We start from the raw sequence: 13,420 nt of genomic DNA, 5'->3' as shown, positions 1-13,420 counted from the left end.
GGGGCTCCTAGTCCAGTCAACAAGGTTAGTCGGAACACCTACCCTAACTTGTTAGCCAGACGGGCTTTTACCAACACTTCGGAACCTATGCGTATCTAGATGACTATGAAGAGAAGTGCCAAATATTCATCAGTCATCAAAATTAATCTTTTTTACATTCAAAAGCTAAGGATACGAATCCTTTAATCCCATTTCCCAGAACTAAGAGTATAAACAGTAAATCTGATTTTTAGAGGTATAAACGAAGTACTAAGTTTATTTGTTAAAAATTAAACTTTATAAGACTAAGAATATCAAGACCAGTAGATATATTTAGCTCGAAACATCCTCTGGATTACTTCTGCCTGCCAAAGGGTCCCTAAAACAATCCTTTCTTCGATTTTCTATCTCAGAAAAGTCTGTGTTCCTAAACCCAGCTTGATATTAAAGAATTTGTTTTGTAAATACCTTAGAAACCTGATTACAATACCCAGTACTTCATTTCTACTCCAGAAGACCAGAATTGTGATAGATAAAATTAATATAATATCTTTTTACCCAGATAAATTAGAACACTAAGAAATTAAGACAATTAATCACCTTACCGCACGACTTCTAAAGTAATGATACCATATTTGAAGCCCGTACTGAGAAATATATATCAACCATATAAATTTTATAGTCCAGAACTAAAAGGAACCCTAGTAGATAACAAATTGAGTGTGTGCTTCTACCCTATCCCTACCCATTGTCCCTAATCTAGTACATTCAAAGCATAGTTCGTTCTTACCATCGACCTAATGCTTTGTAATATACGCAAGTGTGGTCCCTACGAGAAGCTGTCAAGTTCGGCAGGCGAAACCGAGAAGGCAACCTACAGGCCAGTGTAGTGTGTAGCTCCCCCTTCTGTGCTCGCAAGCTAGGATACAGAAAGTAAGCCGGCCCTATTCCATGTATATAATAGGATCAGTACCCTAGCACACACATATACCAACCACAAGAGAAACTCTGCCACGACTTAAACTGTGAGATATGATATCAATCACGACAGAGTCCCGCCCTGCAACCAGCACAAGCACGTACCAATGCACCGAAATAGATAAATATATTTAAGCGGGGACCTAGCCTCAATTACTGCCGACTTCAGTGGGCCCAGATTACTCCGGATGACGCACACGTGACGTCCCCACATCCATCTAAACAGCTGGACTTTGAGACCAGTGAGATGCTCATCCCTTGTGCAAGTATAAAAGGGAATGCCAAGCTCTCTCACACTTGGAGCAAAAGACTCCTAACCATCCAATCCTTTGACACCGTTAGGCGGAGTGAATGCTTAGCTGGACAAACTGTCAGTCCAAACAATGATCTGGCTTTAAAAATAGCAAAAAGACTCTTTTGGAAGGTATGAGAATATAGTTTACTTTTACAAAAAGAACCCCACGCAAAATAAAACAAAATCATGAAATTCCCTTAAACACTGCCACTCTGAATCCACGCTTTGTAACGGTATCGTTCCCCAAAGCTGAATCCAGAAACACAATGTAGAAAACTTCACGACAAAAGAAACACAGGTACAGGCAAGCAAAGAATCTCCACTTAGTCTAAGTTCAGCGTTACGACAATATTGTCCCCGTAAAACCAAACACAGACACAAATTCCAAGTTTAAATTCACTAGGATAATTCCAGGTAAACCCAAACACAGAAAAAGTAGCAGAGAAACTCCACCCACCAGCACTATGTACGCCCTAAGCCAGAGTCACTGTTAGTCGGAAATCTGAGAATGAATAAGTCCGTAAGCAAGGCCCGCTCAGCCTTATATAATATCCAAATGGCGACAAACGTTTCAACGCTTCAAGAAGAAGAGTCATATATCCCCGTTTGTTTACTATTCGAAAGTGCTTATTCCCTGCATATTAATACTCATAATCGTTTAATGTTAGCAAGGTGGAGGCTATCAATGCAGTCATAAAAATAGCGACATGATCCTCTTAGAAGTAAAGATCTTAAATCCTTGTTTGTTTACTAAGTCATATGTCCCACTCATTAAGGCTCATAATCTGCCGAACCCAACGGAACCATACCCGAACAATACGATCATAAAACTGGCGACAGAATTCGAAATTCAAATATTTAAATCCTATTTTGTTTACATAAGCCTTATGTCCTACACTTTAACGTTCATAATCTATTAATGCTGATGAAGCTATTTTTCAACGATACCTACGCACACTAAAGCAACCAAAAGTATGTTTGAGTTAACATCTTTCCCTTTATGATTCCAAATATTGCGTCCGTACTGAGGTATTTCATGTTTATTTTTATAATAATGTATTAAACATATAATAGAAGTTAATTATTTAATCATTGTAACCTTTTATCCACCTCACGCTTTTTGAATTTTGCGGTTTAAAACGATATCAGAACGTCACCGCGCCTATACCTGTCAAAGTCAATGTAAACAACCTTACAATATTTGTTTTCCTAAGCAAATTCTTGTTATTATTTTGCTTTTACTAAGTTAATTAGCAATTAATTTAATCGTGGATACATATGATAAAGACTAGACTATGAAATCAAGTGCTTCGAGTTACCATCGTTTAGATCTTTCAATGAAAATCAAGAACGTAAACCCACGACCGGCAAGGAAGCTCCCGGAAGCTTTCCTTCACCGCTAAAATGTAAGTTTTATATTGATAAATGAGCTTAATATTACGTAATAGGCATATGGCCAGTCACAGCCGCCCCCAATTTAAGTGTTTTATGAATTACTTCAGGAATTTATAAAAAACTTCAATTTCCCCTAGATTAGTCAGATAATTTCCCTCCCTTTTTAAACGTGTGGTGTGTATTCCAATACTAAATGACTGTTAGCGACTCAGCTCCGAAATTAGGCCATCAGAACTCTGTCAATGAGTCATGACAACTTTTTCCCCAGCAACCTCGTTTCGCCAAAGATATTAGGTTGTGAATCTAATAAGTTAATAGTTAACTCGTCCTTGCCAGCTCAACCCGGTGCACCGAGTATTACTCCTGTCTCTACCCTTTACGCCGCGCACTTCCGTAGAAGAGCATAAGATGAGACAGCAAAAACCTCCCAAGCAAAACGAAGAGACCTTTAATTTTTATAAGTACGAAGCTTTCAAGCTCCATTGTCAGAATTCAAACCAAATTTCATTGCCCTATCACCCTCAGCCACGTTTTCTTGGTGCGTGTCTTATACTTGAATAACATATACCGACCTTTAAGTTTGTTTGGGTGTGTTTTTTTTTTTTCATTAAACAAACTTAAAATTGACACAATTAAATACCTCAATTTGGTACACCAAAATTATTTTTGTCTAAACCTAAGAACCATTTAATCAAGTAATAAAACTAATTACGTATAGTAATGAAAACAAAAAAATATAATTTTAATTTACTCTTAAGTAGAGCCTCGTCCTTCTAGACGCTCACAGCTCATGAAAATATGTCGAATGTCGGATATATCTCATCCAAGACAAGGTGTGTAGAATTCGTATTCGTATTACCTTGTAGAGTAATAGCCACAAAATAATACTCTTGGAACGAGTCTTATCCAAAGGATTCTAACCTACTGATAAAAATTTTCTGGCTATTTGTGTATCCCCTCCCCCCTTGTTTTTCCCCTGCAAAAACCCGACAAATCTAGTCTGGATTACCCTCTCGCCTTTGTCTATCTGTATCAATCCAGTTTTCCCAAAACAAGTACATTCGTCCACTAAGCATACAAACACTCGTACATCACTTACATAAAACCTCGTAACTTTAATTTCTCAGTGCACACAAACTTTTATTCCTCCGCAACTACGCTATCACACGATTCATACAGACAGCCAATGCTCTGGTAAGCAATCCAAATGAAATAAAAAGAATTTTAAGTTTACATATTATTACATTTATACTCAAAAAAAAACCATCCCCTATCCCGCCTTGACCCAATACTAACCCATTATTTTTATCCCTATCTGATAAGAAAAGAAAAAAAAAATTGCTGGCACTCATCCCGAGTTTACCCTTTAATTATTTTTAGCCTTAGACGATTAAAAAAACGCAAACATTAACTTCAGGACTTCCGTTGAATTATTTTTAATTTTATTTATTATTTATTTATCTCTATTTATTTTGACCAAATATTAGGATTAAGTATCTGGGAGACCGAACTTACAAAACTCTTACAAAAAGTCAAAAACACGCGCCCCCCCAGCGACAAGACCCAGCCAGATCGCCCCCTCGAGGCCCTCGCCTCCGAAAATCCCAATATAGCAAACCTCACCGAACTCGCCAGAGCCGTTTGCGAGATCCCCGAAATATATAAATATAAAAGAATTGCTCGTTATTTGTACTTTGTAGGCGGACTATTTTTCTTGTTCAAAAGGACAAGAAAACTTCAACAATGTTGTTCAAAACACAATAGTGTCACCCGATTTTGCAATAACAAACGTTGGAGAAGTACAGTCAGTTGCAGAGAAAATGACCCACCTTGCATTTAATTTAGTATGCAAGAGTACTAAACGGAAATAGATAAGGATAGGAAATAAAGATCTACACAAGCGCCTACTAACAGAACGGCATTGTGTAGAATGATAGGTTTGGGTGAACAAAATACCGACCTTAGATGGTCGCGACCCTCAGTCATGACTCACGAGATATCGACGAAGAGAACAAGCGTATTATAATACTGTTGACTGTACACTCAATTAATGAAAAATTTCTGAGACGCGCTCAACTATTCCACTGTCAACCTAAGATAGTTGATATGCTGCTTGTAATGTTTGACTATCGCTCTAAAAGCCCAAAAAATAAACTATTTCGCAATAATCATATACCGGTTAATTATCATATAATTCTGATGTCATCCCCTTAATACTGAGCAACTTTGTTTCAATGAACATAAGCCACAAAAAAAACTGAAGTAAAAACCGGTTTTATAAATGTGTTTTATAAATTTAAAACCCATAAGTATTGACTCTACTTGTATGTTGCCTTTGTATGACTAACCTATTGACCCGTAAAACAATGCAAACATACTATTACTCCCGAATAAATAAGCATCAAAGTGGACTTTGATTTGGAGTGAAAATTCTGACCACTTCCTTATGACATTTATAATGATGATGATGATTTTATGATGATGATGTTGTCCTATGGTACCCCATTGGTACAGAAGGCCTTCGTGAGACGACGCCATCCACTCCTGTCAATAAATACGAATATGAATATGTCCCGTGCCTCGCGCTCCGCGTCCATCGAAATCAGTCCAGCTGCCCTCAGCTTGGCGTTGACAGTACGCTGCCACGTTTGCGTCGGCCAACCTACCATAATTATATGCTGCAAAATATACTCAAATAACGTGATTAAGTAACCTAAAGTCATTGACATGTCACATAAATACATTACACCAAATAAAAATTTACCTACAAACATACAACAATATTATCCCTTCACAAAACATTGGGCTTAATTTTATTTGATTTTAACTACCTCATATTAAAATATAATAATAACTTAGTTTTAAAATTGGTGCACTCGAAGAGAGGCCTATGCTCAGCAGCGAACGATAAAAGGTTGATATGATGATGATGATTAAGTTTTTTTTAAAATTACATATTTTTTTTCTATTGAACGTTCATTAACTTCCTCTTCTTTCTTCTATTCGAAATATTGTTTCTTGAAATTGTCCGCAGTCCGTAGAACGATTGTAGGAAGTAGCCGCGACTGTTGTTACTTGATCACACTAGTAGCTAAGGAATTCCTCTTCTATCTTCTACAAATAGGCAGCACAATCATCTTGTCACGAATATCCGGTTACCAGCAAGCAATGTGACTAAGCTATCCCGAAATTTCACTGTACACTGTAACTACCACAAACTAGTGCCTACGTCAATTCTTGGGACCAGTTGTCGAAACCGATGATGACCTCAAACGTACGTTATCTCACTCAATTGGAATATAGGTAATTAGCTAACACAAAACCCGAATCATAATACTGTTACACATCTAGGTCTCTTAGGAACTAAGTAGGTACCTAGATGTTCTTAATCTACTGACCGTAAAACTTTTATTCATAACTCCATCTCCAGTTTGTATTATCAAACTACATAATATCCAAAACAACTTGTATAAGAAAGATAAATCACGAAACTAAAATAATTTAAATATAATGAAGCCATAAAATTATCTAATTTATAGCAATAACATTGCAAAATTGTCTGATTTATTAAAACCAATTCACAAACAAAAAAATAAAAAATTAAAACGCTTTCACTATGCGGGATTCGAACCCAGACCTCTAACATTTGAATCACATACTGTAGCCCACAGTCGAGACCGTTAGGCTATCAGGGTGTTAACAAATTTGACAAATTTAACAATCACATTTTTTAATTTCTTTTATTTTTATAGCGTCCTAGGCACATAATGACTAAATACAATTTTTTTTTATTATATAAAGCTCAAAAAGGAACGCAAATATCTACACATATAAATACAACCAAACTTCACGAAATTAATCGAGAATCATGTAGATAGAAAAATTAAAAGAGCATTTTATTAAAACTTTGGAACGTTAGAAAGATTATATATAAATCCTACATGCAGTATATACTGTGAACAAGCGATAACATTTTTTTTTTTATACTAAGATAACCTATAAAAGTACCAGGTTCGACAAAATTTTCTACTCACGTGTTAGATGCACATTCCTTGATAATAAGTACTATTTCCACCACTTTTTCACGTCACTGACTTAACTCACTGCACTATTTTAACATAGATTTACTACAAGAAAACACATAATTTTGTTTTGTTTACAAAATGCACTCGTTACTTGCGGCTGCAAAATGCACGTAAAATAACCCAATTTTCACTTGAATACGCGTTTGCACTTTTTCTGAACCTACTCCGGGATAGCATCTACATTTATTTTCGTCCGAAACATTGTCCATTCTATATTATCACTTCTTAATAACATATTCCGTCAAAAACAAAGTTATTTTGTTTACGACTCCGACATATTTTATTTTAACACGAATTTACCAGAAACCTGGTTCCAGTTTGTTAATATGCACTTCACTAAACCTCACTATGATTCTTATTTGTCTCACATAAGGAATTCCATTATTAAACCAATCTACAGACTCATTTTACGATTCTTAAAATACAACAACAATTACTCCGCGTAATACAAATTCCAAGAACTGTCAAAAGTTTCAGAGACGTATTTTTCTTAAAGTTCTAAGATGCAAACAAAAACTTGGCAAACCACGTTTGTCTGTAGGACAGGCGGCAAACTCGAAAATGTATGCGTAAAAAAAACTGTCTTTCATAACAAAACTTGAACCCCGCGCACCCCGCTGAATTGAACTTTATTTTATTGATTTTTAGAATATATCCTTTTATCTATAGCAATATGTACGAATAAACTTAACTATAATTCTTCAATAATTGTTTTTATGAGTGGCAACACCATTGCAGTTGTCATCCATTATCTTTCGATATCTATGATCTTCCGCCTTAGATAGTAGGACCCTATAGACGTGCTGCAAGCGCGCGTCCGTGAGAGACAAAACATACGCAACCGCACGAGACTGTGACAAGGACACACAATAATAGCGCCTTCGCTGTTACTCCTACTGAAAGATACATTAAGACTATCCCGTTCTGTCACCTAGTGACAGTAGCGCCACCATTACGATCGTTATCTATTTACTTCCTAAATGTAAATAGTATATAAATATATGTAAATAAATGATTTTCCCACAGAAACAACTAAGTACATGTACTTTTAAGATTTATTAACAATGCTAAATAATCTTTCACTGCATAAATGAAATTGGCAATTTATTTATTACTTATTCTTAATATCAGACGAAATCGTTCGTGTAAGTTCGTTTCTACAAACGGGCCTCCGCGTGCTTTCGCAATGCGATGAAATTCAAAAACACGCTCTAACATTTTACACATACATACATTTTGACAATACATCAAAATAGCCTACGTAATTTGGTCGGGTTCATTTGTTTACCTATGAATGGATTGTAGTGAACTTAGTAAGCTTCCAATAATTGCGTGATTAATGCAAATTGAAATAAAAACCCTTATCTATTATCATTTAAGTTTTTTATTTTTACATAGAATGATTTGAATGATAAAACGCATTTTTACAATGTGAAAAACTAAATAATCGATCTAGTGATTGATCCAAACCATAACCTATTCTAGACTGAATGTCCTACAACTTCTACAGTTGGCTGTGTGAAATTTTTGTCTATGGCAATTTTACCAACTGTCAATCTCCTAAGTTCCGTTGAAAGTTGTATTTTTTCCTGCAAAAAAAATGCTTTAACAAATATCAAGGCAAAATTATATCACTGAGCTAAATTTAAAGATAGTACGGTAAAAAGAAAGTCTCCGAGAGCGTCCATAATGATTTCCATCTATCGAAGAACCTACAAGACCAAGAAAAATGGAATACAGATCATCCCACGAATTTCCTTCTACTTATTTCATCAATCTAAATGGTCAAGGAACCTTTAGTGCCTGTATTTCTGATCCAGTGTACTTATTTATTTATTTATTTTACGTGTCTAAGTACAGACAGTGTCAGTGTGACAGTGCGAGTGAAATAAATCCAAAGTTGGAACGTTGGGAATCATTCCTTCTAGCAAGGTAAGGTTATGTTCTTGTTTCTTCTTTAAACAAGTTACTGCTATCGAGACCCTGTTAAATACATTTGAATATCACCAATCAGAAAATAATTGTTCGCAATTTGACCTACCTATCATTAAATCTATTTTTCTGACTGATCATATCTGTAAATGCTAGCATTAGTTTTCTTTACTTTCAACATTCTACTTTATAATGCCGACGCCTAGTGGATTGTATTTCCTTCTTTATACTCTTTATTCAGTAACATAAAGACATTTCTTTTTGATAAATGAAAGAGATCAAAGCAAAATCTGTATTTAAAAAAATTACTTTGATTTTCGTTTTACTCTGTCTAATTAACATAATATTAGTCCTCCACTACAATATTTGTATTACAATAACATTTAAAAGCTATGTTTGATGTTTCAGTAAGCTGACAACTGCATTAAAATGATTCCCTGGTGATATACAAAACTGTTATTGAAGAGAAATAAGTTGAAATTATGGTGTGGAAAACTCCATTTGCTGATTTTGAAGAATATTTCCTGACCCTTAACAGTAAGTATAACTACCCTGTTACCATATAAATACCCTTAGGTGTTGTTGTTCTAAAAGATGGTTTGACTAATTTTTTTTTGAAATAAGTGCTTCTCGAACCTGGAAATGCAATATATTATAAAAATCATAACTATATGATAGTGTCAGCTAAAAATAAACTGGTTTCTTTACATGTTAATGACAACTGATGATGAATATGTATTTTTCTCTTGAAAATGATCCCATAGTTGTCTGGTAACTTAAATAAAAATATGTGAAGATAACCCTGGACCTGCCATAATTATTCCTGTTGTCGCAATAAACCTTACTGTTATGTGTAGACAATGAGGGTAGGTGTTGACTATTGTGAACCTACAAAGTAAGGTAGTTAGAAAAGGCAGTCTATCAATGTGAACCTGTACCAGTACATGTACGACGAATATGTGAGGTGTGCAATAATTGTATTGTATTGCATATGTGCTTCGACTCCTAAACTGTGAGTTATATTACTTACAATGTATGTTTCATTTTTTTGCAAACAAAACCAACTCAATGGCTGTCCGCTAACCAGTGACATCGAAGCTGATCGGAGCAAATTCCCATTGTTGCCTACAAAGGCTCCTCCGAGTGTTTCGACACTACCCTAGTAAGTATAACAGTAATTTCTAGACTTAATCCTACTTAGAAAATAAATAAGTTGAAATTTTTCCATTTGTTCTACAAAAAAACTTAAGATTTTAATTTTTTCTGTTTTCTTAACTGTGAAGACCCTACCTGTAGTAAATAATAAACCCTGTTAATGAGACTTATAAGTAGATTTTCTTAAATATACCCTACTTTAGCTAAGTTTTCCATAATTCCTGTTTCAGTGTTACCCGGAGGCTGACTTTGTCCCAGAGTGTCAAGGTGCCTTCACTGTACTTCGACTGACTGCTTCCATTTATGAAAGGTATTTCATCTCATTATATAAATACATAACTTATTATAAACTAAACAACCCATGACTTATGTCTGACACCAATATTTCAAATGCCTAAGCGGAGAGCTCTTGATGACAGCGCGGTGAGTTCAAAACTGTGCTTAGCCTACATACCCTATTCTAATTCTGTTGACTTAAGTAAACTTAATCTAGCTTATTTGTGACTTAACTATAGAAGTATGTCCTGCAAAGATTCTCAAACTTTTTTGGAATTTGAAAAATATGAAGTACTGCCTACTTTTGCATATTTTTACTATGTCATTATATTGACGATAATATTGTTGAAATTCGGGAGAGCACATGTGATGCTGTACTCATTTAACCAGAAAACATCTGTAATAATACCATGAATTGCGACGAATAAATGATTATGATTGCGCACGTGACAAACCCAGGCTGGTTTTGTTGAAGTACCTACATATTTCATTACACTACACATGCATTAAAAATAATATCGCGCCCCCGCGAATGGATGTCTTAAGAAAAATGTTGACATATTGCCTAAAAATCTAAAGCTATTATTTGAACTGAATTTTCTAATATGTACTTGTGTAACTTATTTCAGACTACCAAGAACCCTAGACTGCTGATACATGAAGATTCCTGTTTGCTGGCTTCATCTCAAGAACTTTGCTGCAAAAATGGCTGCTGTTTACACACAGAAAAACTACAGAACAAAAGAATCCTTCGTTTTACGTTTTTATTAGGTACCTATTTAGTATGCTAGCTTAATCAACTGTATACTATTTGACTGTACTCAGTACACGATTGAAAAGTACCGTCAGTAGAACAGTACTGTAATCCTAACTAACCTATGATGATATACCCACTTTATAGTACAAATATGCTTATGTATGCACATTGTTCATCCAAGTGCTTAGCGTGTTACATATCCTAATCGATTTTAATGAAATTATTTGAGCTGCTTCGATAATGAGTGAGGAGACCACACAAGGTAGCTCGCTGAGGCTTTGATTGATAATGACAAAACAATAAACGGTAATTACACTTACTTTAGCGATCTTCTAGATAAATATTGTGACTTTTAGGGTTCCGTACCGATGAGTATGTAGATAAATTTCCTAACATGTGTATGTTCCACTAAATCTCTAATAATTATTGTATGACGTACTATTGCTGATTTTTAAACATACCATACATTACTCAACCTGGGTATTGCCTATTCAAATCCAAGCTCATACATACACATACATGCTTGTCTTTCCTATCTTAAGGTAGCTAATGTATGATGCTCGCATACAGTGACCAACAGCTTATTCCTAGCATGTGTGATGGTTATCCAGACCCACACTTAGTAAGATAATTGTACCTAACAGAATTATCTGTTTCTTAATACTATTGTATAAAAGTCAAAGCTATGGTAGGCCGTCAGATTTTTGGTGCGAGGCGCAAACGTGTCGATTATGCCTTCTATGAAATGCCAAAACCTACTTTGTACAAGAAAACGTACCGACGAGAACGGTAGATGGCAGCACCTGCCTTGGCCATCCACATGTGTACACATGCTTCCGATTCAGCCCACAAGACGGCAGACCCACCAAAGCGCACGGTCCCTGTTATTCGCTCTGTAGCTTATAGAGTGATATTTTATCAGTAAACAAAGATCTAACTCTTAAATCAACGCATGTGTACATCTATTATTTTTTTATGATATAGAAGGCAAAAGCAGACGAATGACTGATTTTATTTAATTATTTAACACGTTTTTGATTTTATATACATGATTTTACAACGAATAAATGAAATGAAATGACTCGCCTGAAGGCAAATGGTTACCAACACCCCGCAAAAACAGAGGGTGGCAAAAGCGTTGCCGACTTTTAAGATGGGAAATAAGAAAGTCGCAGAATACGCCCCCTGTACCTTAGTATTTTGCATGTAAATGAACTATTACACGCCCCCAAAACTTTAGACTAAAGCATGACTTCTTACACAACTAGATATCTTCGCCTAGACTATTTTAGGTAATGTTATCTTATCTCTAGTCTATTAGTAACCCTGCCTACGTATGCTGCGTGGCAAAGACGCGGCTACTTCGAATCATGGACATTATTTGTATCTAAGTATGTATTTATTCATACAAGTATGTACTCGCCGCTAAGTACCCGCAGTACCAGCTCTGGATATGTGAAAAACTGACCTGGAAATATTTATTTATTTCATTATTGTTATTGGTACCTGCGATGAACTAATTTCTTAACGAATCTAAGGCGCGAGAGAAATAAGTCTGATAACCGTAATAAGAGCTAATGTTATAGACATACACACATTCTACATGTACCTACTTTAATTTTGTTACTTTATTTTTCAGGTATCAATGACGCAAGAAGATGGATTTATAGTTGTGATGACACACATCTTTAGCTGAAAAATATGAAATCAAATCTAATTACGGCGAGCAGTGAACGAGTAAAAATGTAGTACCAAACTCGTCAAGAGATGGCGCCACCTCCGAGATAGAACACGATAACGATGTGTCGACGTAGAATCGTGACGTCGGAGATGCAAATTTCAGATCGATTTTAATATGTTAGGAGAAGATTAATGCTTGCTGGCTGCGTAAGTGCATACTCCTGCTGAAGTTACAGAAGTTTCGTTACGTAAAAACTATCAGTAATTGTACATAGTGTTGTAATAAATACGCTAACTGAAATTACGTTGTTTTCGTCTACAGAGAGTAACCCTTACTACAATAGAATAATAAAGTAAAAAAAAATTAGATAGATTTTTTTTAGTAATAAAATTAATGTTTCATGACTTTTATTTAAAACACAACAGAATACGAATCCAAAAATAAGCATACCCACTCCACTTTCACGGTAACAAAAGCCATAAAGGCTACTTTTTACATAGATATATCTTAAAAAACCGTAGTAACCCCAGGTAACCTACATCCTGCGTCACTTTGGCTCCAAAATGTAACCCATTGGGGTACTTTCTATTATTTATTTTTAGAAACCTCGGTATCCAAAATGAACCTAAAAGGAACATTTTAGATCCCTTGGTCACGGAACCAAAAAGTACCCTCCCCAACTATATATATATATAAATACCCCCTTAATAATACATATAATAAACCCCCCCTTAATAATTACCCCTATAATTTGGCCTTGTCGTGATCGTCTAGCTAGCAGTTAGGACCCCCTCGAAGTGAACCGCGGAAACCTAGGTTCTTTAATGAGTAAAGCTAAATTTTGGACTCGGTTTTTTAGATATTATTACCTACCTAGATTTTAATTA

The sequence above is a fragment of the Cydia splendana genome, chromosome 10, assembly GCF_910591565.1.
Source record: "Cydia splendana chromosome 10, ilCydSple1.2, whole genome shotgun sequence".
Lineage (NCBI taxonomy): Eukaryota > Metazoa > Arthropoda > Insecta > Lepidoptera > Tortricidae > Cydia > Cydia splendana.
The sequence above is the reverse complement of the archived record's forward strand: the minus strand, read 5'-3'. Positions refer to the sequence as shown.